At 52.9% G+C, this 18,076-nt stretch overlaps 1 protein-coding gene across 1 annotated transcript in view; it reads right to left on the bottom strand.

Annotated features, from left to right (window-relative positions):
* LOC119232301 (ATP-sensitive inward rectifier potassium channel 12) overlaps positions 1-16,109 on the bottom strand; it is a 38,663-nt gene extending 22,554 nt beyond the window's left edge. Inside the window, exon 1 of the mRNA XM_037494284.2 lies at positions 16,090-16,109. The gene's annotated coding sequence lies outside the window, so the exon portion shown is untranslated. The remainder of the gene's footprint in view (positions 1-16,089) is intronic.
* Positions 16,110-18,076: the final 1,967 nt, after the last annotated feature.

Genomic DNA, 18,076 nt, shown 5'->3' with positions numbered 1-18,076 from the left:
GTGCCCTCTGGGGTCCTGCTTGGCCTCAGCACACACAGCCAATGTGCCCAGTCTCCACTGCCCACACCTGCCCTCAGCCCTTCCACCTGTCTCCACAGTCCACATCTGTCTGCACTGCCCCAAAGCTGCACCCATCACGGGGAGCCAAAACCATTTGGATAGGGCCTCCCTGGTGGCGCAGCGGTTGAGCGCTGGGTTGCGAAGCTGCCCGCGGCCTCTGCGGCGCCAGTTTGATCCCCGGCTGCTCCCCGGCCACCGGAGGAGGGTCCCACATGGCGCGCAGACCTCTCCTGCCGCCCGCTGCTCCCCTCAGCAGTGTACTTGGGTCCTTCTGCCTGCTCTGCTCCCCGCTCTAGCTCTGGTGAATTCTCTCACCCTCCCGCGCTTCTGACTGTACCCAGTGCATGTATAAACAAAACAAACAAACAAATAAATAAATAAATAAAACATGCCTCTATTAAAAAAAAAAAAAAACCATTTGGATAATCTGTCCCTATCTATACCACTGGTCCAGGCCCTACTTTCTCAATCCACCTTCCTGGGCTTCACCCCTGAAGATGTTGGGTTGTGAGGAAGGGGATAGAGAGAAAAGAGTGGGAATCCACGAATTCCCCCACTCCCAACAGCACGAGCGCCCCCAGGCCAAGGAAGCCAGGTGGCTTGGACCCCCTCCAAATCCAGCCGAGAACAGCGGCATCTCAGAGCTGACAGGCTGATTAAGGGGTGGGGGGTTCAGCTGGGCCCTTGCCTCCCTCCTCCAGCAGCTGCAGCCTGGGGATAAGGGGCAGAAGGAGGGGGGCCTATCCCCTGACTGCCTTTGCACCCCAAAGCAGCAGGCAGAGCCCCAGTTCGGCACACACGTCCCCATCGATGACACCCACGTGAGCACACGCAGAGCACCTGCTGTGTGCCAGGCCTGCGGGAAGCCCTGGCTATACGACTGTCTGAGGCCTCTAGTGGGTAGTTTCTCATGCCACTGACACAGGGGACAGGAGGAGGGAAAACGCTATGTGACAAGCCTGGACGGCTTCCTGCAGGAGTCGCTGCAACCCAGGCTGTGCATCTGGCACTCCAGAAAAATCATCCTGGTTCCCCATGACTATGACCTGGGAAGCAGAGACAGAGATTCTTTAACTTGCTGTTCAGATGAGACAAGGTCCAGGCAGTAGGGCCACTGGACCCCCATGGCCAGAAAGCATCCTGCTGGAAGGAAGGCAGCCCCCGCGGCTGGCCTGCCAGGAGGGTTCTTCTGTTCATTCACAGAAGGTCATCCTCAGCCCTCAGCATGTGGCAGACCCATCTTCCCTTGAGCGGAGGCTGGAGGGAGGAGAGGCCTGGGAGTAAGTGGGAACCCACAGACACCCAGGGGAGATACCACAAGGGTGGGTAGGTGGCTGAGCCAAGAGGTAGAAAAACAATTTGAGCTAGAGACGAAACCTGGGAGTGGGTGAAGGATGGGCTGAGGTCTGCAAAGGACACAGAGGGCACCCCGATGAGTAGAACCCCAGGAGGAGGCTGAGCATAAACACAGCAGGAAGGTGAGACAAGCACACAAATTAAGCAGCATTTCCCAGAGTGAGGGATCTGGGCACATGCAGTTCTGACAGCCAGCAGGACAGAGACCAGAGATGCCCATGGAGGCTCAGGTCACCTGGACCCAGACACTGTCACTGACATCACAGGGTGAAAGTCACGAGGAGAAATTGGGGGAATGGACACACCTCTTGTGAGAAGTTCTGAGGGCAGAGAAATGAGGCAGCTGCTGAGGAAGCAGAGTATGTTTCTACCTAGGAAGGTATCCAACCCTTTCTCTTTTATTGACATAACATTGGCTTACATTATTGTTGGTATTTTGAAAGTCTAGGGTCTCCCCCAAACCCCCTCCCACACTCAGGTCTCGCCACTGCAGTGCACCCTCCACCAAGTCACCCATCGTCCACTTCCAGCTATAGTTAGAAGGCATCTTTCAAAGACAGTAAGTCCTCAAAAAGGTTAAATGTAGAGTTACCACACGACCCAGTCACTCACCCCTGGGGTACACCCCAGAGAATGGAACACCAGTGTCCAAAGAGAACCGTGTCCATGAATGTTCTCGGCAGCTCTGTTCAGCAGCCCACATGCCCGTCAACTGCCAGAGCACAGACACAGCATGCTCTGTCCGCACAGGACCCCACCAGACACAAAGGGCACACGCTGTGTCATTCTATTTAGGCGAAATGTCCAGAACCGCTGCATCCAGAGACAGTGAGATGAGTGGCTGTGGGGGAAGGGTGACGGCTGTGTGGAGTGGTGTGGGGCCTCCTCCAGGAGTGATGAGAATGTTTTGGAGTAGAGAGAGGTATTGGTCACAGATCATGTATATGCTAAATGCCACCGAATGGCTCACACTAGAAGGGTTCATGTTATGCTCATGAATTTCACCCCAAAACAAAATTTTTCTTTGAGGAGACATAGGAAAGAGATGTGAACCCAATTGCAGCCCGACAGATCCCAACCCAACATGTGGTAGCCATTCAGGAAGCAACACCATGACCAGAGAGCAGGAAAGAAATGCTTGTTGTAAGAAAGGAAGAAGTAGACAAGTCCAGAACACAGGCCCCTCCTGCCAGCCCCCTCCCTGCACACGCTGTTCAGGGCAAGCCAGCAATCCTATTCTCCATGCCGTTCCTTGAATCCAGTGGGCATTACCCACCTCTGGGCTCTGGAACCCCAACCACTCCCTTCAGATACCCCTCCCAGAATTCAGCAGGTCTCTGCTCAGATGTCCCCTTCCTTCTCGTACATCCTCTGGTCACCTATTCAGGAGCCCATGCTCAGGCGCCCAGTGACATGTGAGGACAGGGCTTTGTTTTCTTTTTTACCCAAGACTATTTTTGGAGCAGTTTTAGGTTCACAGCAAACTCTAGGGGATGTTACAGAGATTTCCTACAAACCCCCTGCCGCCACACAGGCACAGCCTCCCCCATTATCCACACGGCTCCCTACCACAGTGGCACATTTGTGACAACTGATAAACCTACGTGGACATATTATAGTCACCCAAAGCCCACACTTTAGCCTTGGGGTTCAGCTCTTGCTGTTGGACCTTCTGTGGGTTTAAACAAAAGTATAATGATGTGGTTCTATCATTATAATATCATACAAAGTATTTTCACTGCCCTAAAAATCCTCTGTGTTCCACTTATTCATCCTCCCCCTGCAATCCCTGGCAACCACTGATCTTTTTACTGTCTCCATAGTTTTGCCATTTCCAGAATGTCCTATAGTTGGAATCATACAGTAAGTAGCCTATTCAGATTAGCTTTTTTCACTTAGCAATATGCATTTAAGATTCCTTCGTGTCCCTTTATGACTTGATATCACATTTCTTCGTAGCACTAATATTCCATTGCCTGGATATATCACAGTTTATGTACCCATGCACCTACTGAAGGATGTCTTGGTTGCTTGCAAGTTTGGGTTATTATGAATAAAACTACTATAAACATCCATGTACAAATTTTGGTATGGACATAGGTTTTCAACTCCCTTGGAAAAACAGCAAGAAGCGTGATCGTGATTGCTGGATCACACGGTAAGACAGCATATTTAGATTTGTAAGAAATCACCAAACTGTCTTCTAAGGTGGCTACACCATTTGCAATCCCACCAGCAATGAAGGAACGCTCCTCATCCTCCCAGTATTTGAGGTTGTCAGTGTTTTGGAGTTCGGTCTTTCTAATAGATGTGTAGTGCTAGATGTTTTGATTTACACGTCCCAAATGACATAAGACATTGAGCATCTTTTCATATATTTACTTTAGATCTGTAGATCTTCTTTACCGAGGTGTTTGTGAAGGCCTCTGACCCATTTTTCAATCGTGGTGATTTGTTTTCTTATCCTTGAGTTTTAGGAGCTCTTTGTATATTTTGCACAATGGTTCTTTATCTGATATGTCTTTTGAAAATATATCCCTTCCTTCAGTCCGTAGCTTATCTTCTAATTCTCCTAATATGGTCTTTCACAAAAGAGAAGTCCAATCTGTCTGTTGCTTCTTACTTGGACTGTGTCTTTGGTATTATATCTAAAGGATCAGGACAGCAGTGGGAAGAGCACAAGGGACTATGGTGATGGTGCACTGGTGAATTGGTGGTGGGAATTTCACGGGGAAATCATACATTGTACAAAATGAAGGATGATGTAATAAATATATATAAAATAAAATAAAATGAATTATAAAATGTAAAAAAAATAAAAATTCATCACCATACTCAACGTCATCTAAATTTTCCTCTACATTATCTTCCAGGATTTTTATAGATTTGTGTTTTACATTAAGTCTATGATTCATTTTGAGTTAATTTCTGTGAAAGGCAGCAGCTCTGTGTTGCTGATTTGTTTTTGAATTTTTTGTTTTTGTTTGTATTTGGATGTCTACTTGTTTCAGCACCATTTGTTGAAAAAACGCTTTGCTCCATTCTCCTTTGTCAAAGATTAGTTGATTATATTTATGGGGTATGTCTGTACTCTCTATTCTGTCCCACTGATCTATTTGTCTATTCTTTTAACAATACCATACCATCTTATTAAGGTAGCTTTATAGTAGGTCTTGAAGTCAGGTAGTAGCAGCACTCCAACTTTGTTCTTCTCTTTCAATATTGTGTTGACTGCTCTGAGACTTTGTCTCTCCATACAAATCAGTTTGTCAGTATCTATAAAACACCTTGTTGATATTCTGATTGGGATTGTATTGAATCCATTGCTCAGGTGGGAAGACCTGACATCTTGAAAATACTGAGTCTTCTTATCCATGAACACTGAATTTTTTTCCATTTACTTAGTTCTTCTTTTAATTCCATCATCAGAGTTTTGTAGTTTTCATTTATAGATATTGTACATATATTGCTAGATTTTTACCTAATTATTTTACTGGGACATGAATCCATGGTGATATGTTTTAAATCACAAATTCCACTTGTTTGTTGCTGGCATATAGGAAAGTTATTAACTTCTGGATATTAATCTTATATCATGCAACCCTGATATAATCATTTATTAGTTCCAGTGATTTTTTTTTTTTGGTCAATTCTTTTGTTTTTAACATAGATGATCATGTTATATACAAAGAAAAACTATTTTATGGTCCTCGGGGGCTCTGTAATGGCTCAGTGGCTGAATACTCATCTGGAAGTCAATGTGCCACAGTAGCCTCCAGTGGGGTCAGGGGCCAGAGTACCCTTCCCTAGGGCATCTTCTCTGCTCTGTTACCACCAACACTGGCACCACTGGCAGAGACTTCTACTCAGACTATGCATATTCATTTAGCTTTGGACCCACCCAAAGTTAAATGAATGAGTGAGTGAAGTAATAAGTGGTCAATAGATCCGTGTCTCCCCAAGCAGCAAAGCTGCTGCTAACACACAATATACACAGATAGATTCATGGAATGGACAGGCCAATACACCTGCCCTCCATGTCCATGGACACACAGAGCTCAGCCCTGAGGGATGGGGACTCCTTGAGGGAGAGATGCAAGCCCTATCTCTACCTAAGAAATGGATAAAGGGGGCAAGGTGCCCCAACTCTGAGAGTTTTAGCAAGACCTTGGCTTAGATCTTTCCTTTACACGAGCAGGAAAGCAAGCAATGGCCTGCCTTTCTATCCTGGTCTCATAGTGGGAAGAATGAGGTAGACAGGACCAGTGCCATGTGCTGTGGCTGAGATCACAGGGGATGGAGGGCTACAGTGTGGGCATCAGCTCTGCCAGGCCTTTCCCTTCTTGGGGCCTCAGTTTCCCCAACTGTAAAATGGATGGGACTAATAACCCTCTGTCATCCAGAATTCCAAATGTACCCAGGTCGTGGTACCCAGGACCAGGGCAGACTATGGAGGGCACAGTGGTGACATGTATCCAGAAAGATCACAGTTCAAACAGTATTGAATTAGCCCCATTTCTCAGAGTTGGTAAGTAAGGCTCAAAGAGGTAAAGCTGCTTGCCTTGAGTCACACAACAGGGGAGGGGAGCCCCATTTATTCCAAGTCTACCTAGTTCCAATACTGCCACTCCAGGCCAGAGATGTTCATTGACAAGACATCTTCCTGATCCTCATCCCAGGGCAGCTTTGTCTGTTCTCAAGGAAGAACCTGAGGCATCTTCAAGGACTCTGTGCCTCTCGAGAGAAACTGAGGCCTATTTATGAGGCTTTCCAATCCGGGTCTAAATGTGGCTTGGCCACCTGCCTCCCTCAATGGCTTCATCTCTCAAGCCCTGTTCCCCATCCCCCACCCCAGCCAGGACATTTTGAGAATTAAATTAAATAATGTTCTGGAAAGCTCTGAGCCTGGCACTAGAAGACACTGGGGGGAAAGTCATTTTCATTATTATTTTTGGGTGCCAAGTCTCAGTGCAACGTCATTCCACTTCTTGAGAAGTGACACCACTGGCTGCTGAATTTGCCACCAGGGCATGCATTTTGCTGAAGCCCCCAAAATATCCTGTCCAGAATGGGAGCCAATGGAGGGGGCTGAGGACAGCCAGGTTCCCTGGGCCATATGGCATGAGGCCATGACAATGCAATGGTTCAGAGGGATACAACCGGTGGTCCAGAGAAGAGATCAGGATAAGAGGCCAGGAGTGGACCCAGCCCCTTCCCTCTAGCCACAGGGATCTTTGAGGGGCATCATGTGCCTGTGGAGACCCCCTCAGGCTGCAGGTGCAGACTGGGCTGCCCAGAGATAGGATGGTCTGCTGAGCAGGTTCTGAGTCTTGTTTCTGATGCCTGTGAAATGGGGCAGCTGCTCCCTGTCCCTGGGGTTAACCCCAGGATGGGAGATAGCCCCACATGAGACAGGAGCATCCCACTGACTCCCAGAGATTCAACCTGGAGCAAGGATGAAGGTCAGGAAAATAACCTCCATGCAGGAACCAGCAGCTTCCAGAAAAGGAACTACAAAAGGTTTTTTTAACATGAAAAGATGTTCCACCTGCCTCTAACACAGACAACGCAAGTGAAGCTGCAGAAGCGGAGGCTCCAGGACTGGAAGATCTGGGTGATGGGCCACACTGGAATCCATGGTTGTGACAAAGGCATGCTTAGCTCTGCAGGGGGAAGAGCAACATGCAACTCTGCCAAGGGATGAGGAACCAGGGCGCACTGTGGAGGGCACAGTAGTGACAGCTCTCAAAGTCACAAAGGCACAGGACCCAGCCCTGACAGGGCCATTTTGAGAACTATTTTCATAGACAGTCCAGGCATGGGAACCTAAGACTCCAGATATCCATAGCAGCATTATGCGCAATAACAGCCAAGGGCTAGATGGAGACCTGGAAGTGCACCAGAACGAGGCAGGCTAACTAAACAGAAATCCAACTTCATGTGCAAAATACCAGTTAGATTACAAAACCACTTTGCTGACTGATATACTAATGGAAGATGTCATCTATCACGGCCTCCCTCTCCCAGGTGCGTGTTACCTCTGATTGCCCCCGACAACACAGTGCAGGGAAGGACTATTAATACCTCCATTTTGTAGATGTGCACATTGAGACACAGCAGTTGGGTAATTTGCCCAAGGACACACAGTTCATAAGAAACAGCAACCAAGTATATAACCTCAATGCTATCCGTCTCCAAGACACATTGTTAAAATAGAATGTTTTTCTTAAAAAAGAAAAAAAATCAAGATACAAAGCAGCAATCCCAGGTTGACCATGGGCAGTGGGTTGAATGATGGTCCCTCAAAAAAAGACATGTCCACTTGGAGCCTGTTAACTTGACCTTATTTAGATAAAGGGCCTTTATAGATATCATTAAGATAAAGATCTGGAGATGAGATCATCCTGGGTTAGGAGGAAACGAAATCCAGTGACAAGTGTCCTTAGAAGAGAAGAGAAGACACAGAGGGAAGGTGATGGGATGATAGAGGCAGCGAAGAGAATGACGTGCCTACAAGTCAAGGAACACAGGGTTGCTGGCAGCCAGGGGAGCAGGGAGAGAGGCAGGGAACAGACTTTCTCCTAGCAGTAAGTAGAGATCAGTCCTGACGACATTTGATTTCGGACTTCTGGCCTCTAGAACTAAAGGCCATAGCTCCGTTTTGTTTTAAGTTACCCAGTTCGCAGTCATTTGTTATGGCAACCATGGGAAACTAACACAAGGCCCAATTTTCTCCCTACTATTCCTGCATCTGTTTTCTTTTCTAAACATGACTGAGATCCTCTAGGCTCCTGCCCCGGCGCACCTTCCCCGACCCAGTCATGATGTCAGGTGTACAGATTCATTCAATCCATTTTCCTTAGAGTTCCCATTTCACAGATGCGAAAACTGAGCCCACAGGCTTAGGTCACAGCTCCCAGGGGTGCTTCTCCCCATTTACTCCCTGTCCACCTACACAGGTTAAGTGGAGGAGCCCAGGACCCACCCAGCCACATTGGTGATGAGGCCACCAGGAGGACATCTGGGTCAAGATGGGGCCCAGAGCCTGGTCACCTGGTCCTTGAGCTTCAGGGCCAGGACATCTGCTGTGGGATCTGGGCCAGGACCCATGGGTGCCTCCGAGACTGTGGCTGGCAAGGCCCACAGAAGAAAGGAAGAGGGCAGAAGGGTCTCCTCTGTTAGACAACCCTTGGCAAGGGGCTAGGCAACTCCAGGGAGACTCCAGGAACTTATGGGGGCACCCCCTTCAGTGGTCCTGAAGACTCTAGGGCCTGGGGGCGGTCTGGCTGCCCCAGTCAGGCAGGTGCTACTGACAGCTTGAGGCCCAGCAGGCCAACGTGATGGGCATTGCTGAGCCTCCGGCTCGCACAGCAGAGGAGCAAGGAAGGAGGGAGAGGGATCTGCCTGCCTCCAACTGCAGGACTAAAACCGAAAGTGGAGGAGGAAACAGATACCCAGACAGGGGGCGTGATGTTCATGCCCATTTCACAAATGGGGAACCTGAGGCTTGGGAAAGAAGAGCATGAGGAGCGATTATACCTGTCTCAGACTTAGTTTACACCTGTTATCAGACCCTTTCAAACAGCCCTCAGTGGGAACCATCCTTGTGATTCAACTCAAGCCAGCATACAGGAGTGACAGGGCTGGCACCCAGGACAAAGAAGCTTGGAGAAGAAAATGGGTGATCAATTCCGCCAATAGCAGGTCTGTGCCACCCCGTCTGAGGACAAAGAAGGAGGTGATGGCATGAGCACCTTCCCTGCAATGTTCAAGCAGAACAGCCTCTTACTTGTCTACCCCACATGGACTGGGAGCTGGAGTGCCCCAGTGGTCCGTGAGGACAAGGCGGTAGGACCCGGCCAGGATCAGGGTATTTGGCTGCAACAGGGTGACATCCCTGTGGAGGGTCAGGCTGGAGGATCCCGCTGTCAGGGGAACTGAGATGTGGAGATTCTCAGGCTACACCCCAGATCCTCCAAAACAGAATTTCTGGGGATGAACACAGGAGATCTGGCATCTTCAAATGTATTTTCTTCTCTGGATGTGGCTTTGAGCCCTGGCTCCCACAGGGCTCTGAGGAAAGAGGTCCCCTGGCAAAGATTCGACACTTCTTTCAATGCTAAGGTGCAGCAATCCTACAATCTGTGGTTCTCTGTCTCAAAATGCTACAACTTCACAACTCAAAGAATCTATGTGCCCAAAGGCACAGTAGTTCTGTGCCTTCAAAGACGCCACAGCTAAGATTCTAGAGCTGGAGACTGTGATTCAGCCCTCAGCCCATCAAAGGAGGCAGCAAGATGAAGCCCCTGGGTCCTGGGCAGTGGGATACCAGCAGGCACATTGGGCATGGAATAATCCCAGGGGAGGGAAACGAGAGAGAAATGTGAGAGAGAGCAGCGAGAGGGAACTATAGATGCTGGTATGTTTATGTAACCACATTCACACCACTGCATAAGCACCGGACAATCCAGGGGTTCTCTAATGATGAATACTTCAAGAACAGATAGCTCTGGAGTGGGGTGTGGGGCAGACAGGATTTGAAAAGGAGAAATTCACTTTCTACCCTTACAATTGTTTAATGCTTTACCACGAGTAACACTCTTAAAATTAAAAGTGATAATCATTCACAAAAGAATATGGTGAAGTCCATGCTTGCTCGTATGTGTCTTCACTTGTTTCCTTTTTCCTCCCCACCCACCTGGGCATCAGTCCCCAGCCCCTGGCACAGGGCAAAGTGCATGGTTCATGCTCAAGAGCTAATTTTTGAAAACATGAATGATGCTAAAATTCTGACATCCTCAGAGCCTGCGTCACTAATATTCAACAAGCTGGGACCTCTAGGATTCTCGGAGAAGGGAAGGGAGGGGCCGGCAAGAGAAGATGCCTATGGAGCTGGCCCCAAGGATGGCATATAAGGGGCTTCTCAGGGCCTGAGTGTGGGGCCATGTCCCAGGCCCTCTCCACACTCTGCTTCCACAAGATCCTGGCCCAGGTCTCTGGAAATTCCACTACAGAGCCCTCCAACCTACCCCAGGATCCCAGCATCCTTGGGAGCCACAGATAATCATCTGTCTCTGGCCTCCATAAGACCCAGCCAGGCTCTCCACACTCTCTGAACCTTGCCAAACTCTAGTCCTGTGAAGGGACAGATGGGGGCAGCTCCCCTCGGCCCTCCCCAGTCCTCCCGGGACCCAACAGGTCTAAGTGGAAGCCTGCTCTGGTCTTGGCCTAGAACCAGGAGCCCAGAGGCTCAGGGTCGGGGCAGGGGGGTGGTGCGGCTGCTGCCACCCAGAACACCAGCTGCCGGCAACGATTTATTTTTGCTTTAAGTGCTGGAGAATTGCAGGGCTGGAGCCGCCAGCTCAGGGGGCTCGGGCTGCAGCTGGAAGAAGGGGGAAGTAGACAGGGAGTAGGGTCATGCAGCCCCTCCCTGACCTCTCTTGCCCTCGGCCTTTCAACTTCTACACCACACACACACACACACACACACACACACACACACACACACACACACAGAGGTCAGCACCTCTCTACCTCTACCTCTCCCAGTTTCCCAAGTCTCCAAACAACTGCAAGGGAGTGGGAAACCTCTGTCTCCTACCTTGCTTCTAAGGAGTTATGCTACCTCTGGCTAGAATGGTTCCTCTCTGGGCCTTGGGCTACCTGCACCCACGTGGAGCTGCATGTATCACCCTCCCCCCAGAACACATCCTCACAGGGTGGAGGCAGGTCAGAGGTTGCAACAGGGGGAGAATTGGAGAGGACCTGTTCCTTTTTCTGCCCCAGAGGTGAGCTCTGCCCCAGGACACATCTGCTAAGTGGCCTGGCACCTGGCAGAGTCCTAACAACCTGTCCACTCATCCACAAAAAGGGACACAAGCCCCAACTTGTCAGAGGCAGGAAGATCTGGACAGAGTAGCAGGGGCTAAGCTTTGTGAACTAGAAAGCATGTAGGTTCTTTTTACAAGTGGGAAACTGCTAAAGTTGATAATGGCAAATTTAAAAAAATTTAAGTCTGGTGTCATCTCAAACAAGGGAGCAGGCAGGGGAGATGAGACACAATGACACAGACACACAGCCAAGGGGCATCTGAAATGCTTAATTGGGCAAGAAACTGGAGACCCTGAACCCCCTGTGGTCCTGGCCCTGTGCCTCCTGGCCCTGCAGGGGAAGCAGCCAGAGGGCAGCAGTGCTCCTTGCACCTCAGTTTGCTCGCATCTGCAATGGGGCCAGCTGCTCCTCCTAGGGAGGAGGCGGGGACAGCCAGAGCTGGCAGCAGGCAAAGTGCCAGGGACACACAAGGTCCAGAGCTTGCAGCAGGTGGGGTCACAGAGAGAAAGAGCTCAAAGCAGAGGAAAGGAAGGAAAAACACACCAACCCCCTCCACCTCACATAGACAGATGGCAGGGCACAGGCTCAGAGGAGAGGTCTGGTGCCAGCCATGCCCCGGCAAGCTCACAATTCCAGGACAGTGATTTCCCCTCTGAGCCTGGCTCTTCTCATATGCAGGATGGGGCAGTAGCTCTGGTGACCATCGTGACTGAGTCTTGACTGTGTGTCACACACCTGTGTGGATAAACCAACCTATTCATTCATCCCCCACATTTATTGAGCACCTACTACAGCCTGGGTACTACTGCAGGCTCTGGGGACAGAGCAGTGAGCAGGCCACAGCCAAGCACTGAGTATAAGCACTTGGGAGTTTACATTCCAGGGGAGACAGAGAGTAAACAAGATAAACAAAGAAAACACACTGTGTTAGATGGGGCTCAGTTCCAGAGAATAAAGGAGGAGAAGACTGATGGGGGGACTGTTGTGGGGGGAGGGAGCATTTGGGCCAGAGTTGAGCTGGTGAGAGAACTGGGGAAGAGGCCCCAGGCAGAGGGCAGACAAGTGCCAGGGCCCCGAGGTAAGAGGGGAAGGAGAGGGTCCCAGCAAAGTCTTAACTCCTATTTTTTTGTTCCCTCACTGGTCTCCTAAGCCTGACTCCTTCAAGGAGGCCCAGACCACAAAAAGGGGGTGAAGGGAAGGAGTTTCCATACATGCACAAGAGAAGGCTGGACTGGAATGCGGGTCCCCAAGGCTCTGGCCTCACAGACACTCACACCCCTCCTCCACACCCCCATTTCTGTCCAGAGGCTCACATTTCTCCTCCCCTGTCCTGGATGCTCTCAGGATCCTCCCAAGAGGGGTCTTCCATCCCACTTTACAGATGACAAACTGAAGCCCAAGAGGAAAAGTGACTCAGTCAGTCACATCACCTGCCTGGCTCACCTCGATGTCTGCCTTAAAGTCCCTTCCAAAAGGCGAGATCCTCCAGGACAGGGGCCAGGTCGCCATTTGCTCAACAGCCGTTCATTAAGCAGCTTCTCTATGCCAGACTCTGCACTGGGGCCACAGCCGTGCAGCGGGGCACCAGGGTCTCCACCCCAGAGTCTACCACACCAACACAATGAGGCAAGAGCGCCCATTAATGCTCTGGGGCCAGAAAAAGCAGCCCACACACAAGCCCATCTTGTACCAGTTTTTCATTAGGTCCCAGGGATACAGCAATCTGGGGGCTGAAAACCAGGCATGGCTTTAGCCACAGAATGCATGGGGCATGGGAGGTGATGCCACGCTGGAGCCTGCTTGGCACACATAAGCACCAGGCAGAGTGTGGAATGAGGGGAAGAACAGGTCTGTGCCTAGGAGTGCACCAGGGCTCTGGGTTGGAGGGCACAGCTTACAGTCTCTTCCTACTACTCCCCAGGCCTCAGATCTCCTGCCTGTACAATGGAGCTATGCCACCCTCTTCTCTGGAAGGTCATTAGGAAATTAAATGGCTGAGTTGGCAGAGCACTAGGCCCTCGGCCAGTGCCCAGTGAGGGCTCTAGTCCTGCCCTCGGCCCTAGGGCCTCTGGAAAACCCACTTGCCTCAGCCAGCCTCCCCACCCCCACCCTCAAGGCTCAGCTGAAGCCTCCCTACCTCCCTGCCCTGCCTACCTCCCTGCCCTGCCTACGGCCCAGTTCCAGTCCAGCTCCCTTTCATCTTCAGACTTCCCTGCTGCCACCTCCCGATCTTGCTGCCAATTCCCCTGGCGCAGTCGTCCAGTGGGACCAAGCCCACACCCACCGCACCTTCCCAGTAGCCCAGCCCAGCCTCCACATCTCCTCTGCCCACAAGCTGCCTCCCTCCCAGCCTCTCCTCCATGCCAGCCCATGGCAGGGCTCCAGTTGCAGGCCCCAGGGGAGGGGCAGGTGTGCCCATGTGTCACTCACAGTAAAGCTCTGGCAGGGGCCCAGTAGCAGACACCAACTGCACCTGTCAGAGGGACAGCCCAGCCCATAACCAGGCCTGGGAGCAGTGGGGCTGAAGGTGGGCATCAGGTGGGCTCTGAGGGGACACCGGCAGCCTCCAGTCTGGGGCCAGGCAAGGGCCACAGAGGGTGACGATGCATTTGCTTCCACCCCAGACATGTGCCAAGGCCTCCAGGTGCCATGCTAGGTGCTGCCAACTGTGGCCCTGGGCACCGGAGGCCTGACCAAGCCAGAGGAAACTGTCCACAGGCGGAACTGGTACCAGAGCTGCATAACTGCAGGGTGCTGCTATGGCAGTTACTGCTATTATTATTTCTGCTGCCATTATTATTTCACTGTCATAGGGCCACCCAGTGTTACCTTGTCCTGCTTCAGGTAGACCTAAGAGAAAGGACATGATGGCCCTGGAATAGAAAGTCTGGCAGTGGCATAGCATAGCTCACTGAATGTCCCTCCACCAGGAACTTGCCTGAAGGGATCCCCTCCTGAAAAATCTTGAAGTCCTACGGGGCTCTGATATGGCAGTTAGGCATGGGGGTGGGGGGCAAGAATGGATCTCAAAAGATCTGTCCCCTTCAGGCTGGGGAGGGGGCTCAACTGTGCCCTCATCTGGAGTGGGGGAACCAAGAGACTTGTAATGCATGTCTGCCAGCTGTGCGCCAACAACACCCAGCATGTACACAGTGTGCCACAGTGTGCACTCAGTGGTGCCAGCCAAGAAGGGCCTTCCCTGTGGTCCAGCACAGTGAAGTCTTCCTTCTTGCCCCCAGAGCGCTAAGCAAGCTCCTCCCCTTTGCACCCTGTTCTCTTAGGGGTCTTGGCTCCACCTGATGGGAGCCTTTCCAAGATCCCTTTCTTGGACACGCAGATCTCAGGTCCCCAAGTTGGAGGGGAGAGGCCACAAGAAAGCTGAGGGGCAGACTGCTGAGCAGTCTTTTTGGGGTCCCAGCCCAAGGTGGGATGTTCTCAGAACAGAGAGACCTGTACAAAAAAACCATAAGCCCCAGATTGGGGATCTCCCCTCCCTGACCCTCTCCAGCCACATAGCGGTGGGCCAGGGTGGAGACTTGCTATGAGCAGCTGCACAGAAGCTATTCAGCAGGAGGTGAGGCTGGGCGGGCGGGGCAGCAGAGGGCTGGCCTTCCACCTCAGGGAGGGGTTGAAGGGTAGGCCAGAGGCTAACGCCTTCTGGGTTCACACCTTCCAGGTGGTGGCTGCTGAATTCAGCAGTGTGTGGGCGCCTCGGCAGTCCCAGGAGACAGAGCCCAGGAACCAGGGTTTGGGATGTAGATTTGTGGGGCAGGAGGTCCCAAGACTTGGTTCCAGGACTCAGGCCTGGGCAGTGGGAGCGAAGAAGAAAGTAGAAATGGTCACAGGCAGCTCAGGGGTTGTAAATGGGTACGATCTCTGAAAATGGAGAGGAGGGTGGCCCCAGACAAGTACTGGCTGTAGGCAAGCAGGAGAATCTCCCAGAATCAAAGCCACCTCCAAAGAAACACTTTCCTGCGACTCCCATTGCAATCCCAGGTTTTAAAATATTCACATGACATGCGCACACCCTGACATAACAAGCACCACAGAAACAGCTGGGATCTCAAGTCCCATCCGAAGCCCCCCAGAAGCTCCCCACCCACTTGCAAGTTCCAATGAGTCCCTGGTTCCTCAGCCTGCCTCTCCCCAGGACATCCAGGGGAGTATGGAGGGGTATCACCACCCTGAAACCCTGGGGGCTACTCAACTGAGATGCTCTCCCCTCTGAGATCAAGGCCGACTTCTGACAGCAAAAAGGTGCGGCTGGAGTTGTCTCTGGCTGGCTCCTAGCAAGCAGAGAACCATTTCCAGAACATTTTTACTCCATTAGAGAATAGGAAGTGGGGAAGAGAAACGTCTCCAAACACATCCAAGTCTCGGACTGGGGGCATATTCGGGGTCTCCAGCAGTCTGCCACTCCTCCGCACCCCAATGCTGATCCCTGGGTCTCCGAGAAGGTCACGCTTAGGGCTGATGCCAAGCCAGAAAGTGCCTCCCCACACACCCTCCCAAGCCCCCTCCTGCAAGTCGGCCAGAGGGGAATAGGTGGGCACCTCAAAGTTTCCCGGAGCGCCCCCAGGACAAAGGTTAGCCAGGAGCAAAGTTCCCTGGTAGCTGTAGCCAGAGACATGGCAGGGGAAGAAAAGCTCGCAGTCAGCATTTCCTCCGATGGATCACCAAGGGAGGAAAAACACACACACAGATGAGAGGAAGAAAAAACCCTCCCGCCCCACCTTCCCTGTTGCAGCACCACCTCGTGCTCGCTCCGGGCTGGGGAGGGGGCATCCAGGGAGCCGGAGCGGGGCCCCCCGGAGCCCGTGCGCCCGGCGGCCGCACACTTACCTCGGCCAGCGGCCCCGGCGCGGCGCGCTCCGCGTCCTCCGAGCTCCGGGCGGCCGCTCCTGGCCCCGGCCGCCGCCGCGCTGGCCGCATCGCCGCCGCCGCTTCAGGGCAGCCCCCGGGGGTGCTCCATGCCAAAGGGCGCGTCGGCCCGGGGCTCCGAGCTGCCGGGGCCGGCCGCGGGTCTGGGGCGCGCGACTGGACGGCAGCCACGGCAGCGGGGCGCTCCGTGTGGCCCGCGCGCCTCGCGTCCGCCCCTCGGTCTGGCGGCGAGCGCGGCCAGCCGCCCCCCTCCCCCGCCGGCCGCTATCTGATCCCGGTGAGGGCCCCGCCGGCTGCCCTCCGCCCAGCCGCCCCGCGCCTCCCGGCCCGCTCCGGCCGCGCCAGCCCCTCGCCCCCAGCTCCGGTTCCCAGGGAGGCGGTGGCAGCGGCGAGGCCGAGGGAGGCAAGGCGGGGAGAGAGGAATGGAGGGCGAGGAGGCGGCGGGAGGCTGAGGCTCGGCACGCACCCAGCTCCGCGCCCCGCTGCCACCGGAGCCCAGCTCGGCAACTCCTCTAACTCTCTGCCGAGAGCACGCCCGCCCCGCGCCGCACCGCCGTTGCCCCCGCCCACCCGGGTCCTGGCCTGGCCCCGCGCCCCCCCAGCCCCGGGCCACCCCATGCACACACACCGCCAGCCACTTGCGCACTGGGGCGCGCGCGCGCGCACACGCGTGAGCACACACACACAGAGGCATGTCCTCCCAGGGACACAGGTGCTTGGCAAGCACACACCCAGGCAAGACAATCTTGCACACACGCGTGCACACGCGTGCGCGCAGCCGGGTACTCAGCTCAGGCATCTGCATCCACACATGCAAAATGCAGGCCCTGACACGCATGGTCGTTGCAGGTGCACAGGTGCATATACACGTATAAGTGCTTATGCAGGGTGGTATCTGCACGTGTGCATATGTGCATACAGATCCTGGCTTGTACGTTCCCAAGAAACCCTTTCCCCTTGCACACAAGGCATGCACACTCCTATACACACATCATTTCCCCATCTTCAATAGCATCTCTCCTCCCTGTCTTGTGCTGTTTGGCTTCTCCCATCTCCTGCTTTCTCCTCCCTGCTCCTCCCCTTCCCCCTTTCTCTCTCTCTCTCTCTCTCTCTCTCTCTCTCTCTCTCTTCCCCCCCTCCCTTTTCCTCTCCACCTGACCCCCATCTGACCCTCTTTTCTCGACACCCCTACCTCCAGAGGCTCAGGTTTTCTTCCCAGCCTGTCCCCACTCGCCCTGCTCTCTCAGCCTCCTGGGGCCTATTGTCTGGGACCTCAGATCACTCAGCTTCCTGCAGGGCCGAACCTTTCATCCTGGCAAACAGACCAGCCTGGCTGGGCTCTGGCCCAAGGAGACCCCATTTTATCACCCATCTGACCCCTTGCTCTACCTTGGGACCACGGAAGTGGGCCAAGAAGGCAGGCTTGTGCCCAGAGCAGAAGCCTCAAAGGGCTCCCTGTCCCCCTTGGCCTCCAGCTTCCCCTTTAATGTGAAATATAATTATGTGTCTGCACAGCAGGGAGACTGGCTGCAGGATTCTAACCAAGGAGGATGGCTCTCTGGCCTCCGCCCAGATTGCTGGCGGCTCAGACAGAGCAGTCTGCAGGCCCCACCTGCCCCAGGCTTCTGGCCCCCCAACTGCTGGCCTTAGGCAGCTGGTCATTGCAGCCTGGTCTAGGCCATACAGAGACCTCAATGACATCAGGCTGTTCAGGGTTTGGAGCCCACCAGTCCTATTGACCAGCTGCAAAGGCAAATGACTTCATCTCTTCATGCTTCGTTTTCCCCACTATCAAATGTGACAGTGAGAATTCCTACCTCTGGGAACTATAGTGAGCATTAAATGAGTATTGAGTATACCTGAAGTGCTTAGCACAGTCCTGACTGGGTAAAAGAGCTAACATTGACAGAGCACTCAGTATGCACAATGTTCTGTATTAGGGACCTGG

Source organism: Talpa occidentalis, unplaced genomic scaffold, assembly GCF_014898055.3.
Source record: "Talpa occidentalis isolate TD23 unplaced genomic scaffold, MPIMG_talOcc4v2.1 talOcc4.7, whole genome shotgun sequence".
Taxonomy (NCBI): Eukaryota; Metazoa; Chordata; class Mammalia; order Eulipotyphla; family Talpidae; genus Talpa; species Talpa occidentalis.
The sequence above is the reverse complement of the archived record's forward strand: the minus strand, read 5'-3'. Positions and strand labels throughout refer to the sequence as shown.